A 1,822-nucleotide genomic window follows, 5' to 3' on the forward strand; every position below is an offset into this window, starting at 1 on the left:
CGGATACTCATTTTTCTTGAGCTTGAAAGGGACCTCAGGGATCATCTTCTTCTTGGCCACAACATCATAGAAGTGGTCTTGATGGGCTTTGGAGATGAATCTTTCCATCTCCCATGACTCGGAGGTGGAAGCTTTTGTCTTCCCTTTCCCTTTTCTAGAGGATTCTCCGGCCTTAGGTGCCGTCAATGGTAATGGAAAAACGAAAAGCTTATGCTTTTACCACACCAAACTTATAATATTGCTAGCCCTCGAGCAAGAGAAGAAAGAAAAGAAGAAGAAGAAGAAGAAGAAGAAAATATGGAGGAGAGGGGGAGAGGTGTATTCGGCCAAGAAGGAGAAGAGAGGTGTGTGTTGTGTGAAAATTAAGGAGAATGGAGGGGTTTATATAGGGAAGTGAGAGAGGGTAGATTCGGCCATTTTAGGGTGGGTTTGGGTGGGAAAGATTTTTGAATTTTGAAGGTAGGTGGGGTTTATGGGGAAGAGTGGATGGATGTGAGTGGTGAAGGGGGTAATTGGGAAGAGAGATTGCGGTGATTGGTGAAGGGTTTTTGGGAAAGTGTGTTATAGGATTAATTAGGAGGTAAGGTGGGAATATGTTAGGTGGGGATCCTGTGGGGTCCACAGATCTTGAGATGATCATGTGGGGTCCACAGATCCTTAGGTGTCAAGGATTTACATCCCTGCACCAATTAGGCATGTAAAATGCCTTAGCATACCATTCTGGCGTTTAAACGCCGAAGTGGTGCACGTTCTGGGTGTTTAACGCCCATGTGTAGCATGTTTTTGGCGTTGAACGCCAGTTCCATGCTTGTTTCTGGCGTTCAACGCCAGATCCATGCTCTGTTCTGGCATTGAACGCCAGCCAGATGCTCCTTACTGGCGTTTAAACGCCAATAAGTCCTTCCTCCAGGGTGTGATTTTTCTTTTGCTGTTTTTGATTCTGTTTTTAATTTTAATATTTTTTTCGTGACTCCACATGATCATGAACCTACTAAAACACAAAATAACAAATAAATAAAAATAAAATTAGATAAATAAAAATTGGGTTGCCTCCCAACAAGCGCTTCTTTAATGTCAATAGCTTGATAGTGGACTCTCATGGAGCCTCACAGGTGATCAGGTCAATGTTGTATAGTCCCAACACCAAACTTAGAGTTTGGTTGTGGCCTCCCAACACCAAACTTAGAGTTTGATTGTGGGGGCTCTATTTGACTCTATATTGAGAGAAGCTCTGCATGCTTACTCTCCCTTGTTACAGAAGGATAGTCGTGTGCCTTAAACAAAGGTAGTCCCCATTCAATTGAAGGACTAATTCTCCTCTGTTAACATCTATCACAGCTTCTGCTGTTGCTAGGAAAGGTCTTCCAAGGATCATGCATTCATCCTCTTCCTTCCTAGTGTCTAAGATTATGAAATTAGCAGGTCCTTCCTAGTGTCTAGGATTATGAAATCAGTAGGGATGTAAAGGCCTTCAACCTTTACTAGCATGTCCTCTACTAATCCATAAGCTTGTCTTACTGACTTGTCTGCCAATTGTAATGAGAATAAGGCAGGCTGTACCTCAATGATCCCCAGCTTCTCTATTACAGAGAGAGGCATAAGATTTATGCTTGACCCCAGGTCACATAGAGCCTTGTTAAAAGTCTTGGTGCCTATGGTACAGGGTATTAAGAATTTGTCAGGATCTTGTCTCTTTTGAGGTAATTTTTGCTGAACCCATGTATCTAGTTCACTAATGAGTAAGGGAGGTTCACCTTTCCAAGTCTCATTACCAAACAACTTGGCATTCAGCTTCATGATAGCTCCTAAATATTGAGCAACT

This window comes from Arachis duranensis, chromosome 9 (assembly GCF_000817695.3).
Source record: "Arachis duranensis cultivar V14167 chromosome 9, aradu.V14167.gnm2.J7QH, whole genome shotgun sequence".
Taxonomy (NCBI): Eukaryota; Viridiplantae; Streptophyta; class Magnoliopsida; order Fabales; family Fabaceae; genus Arachis; species Arachis duranensis.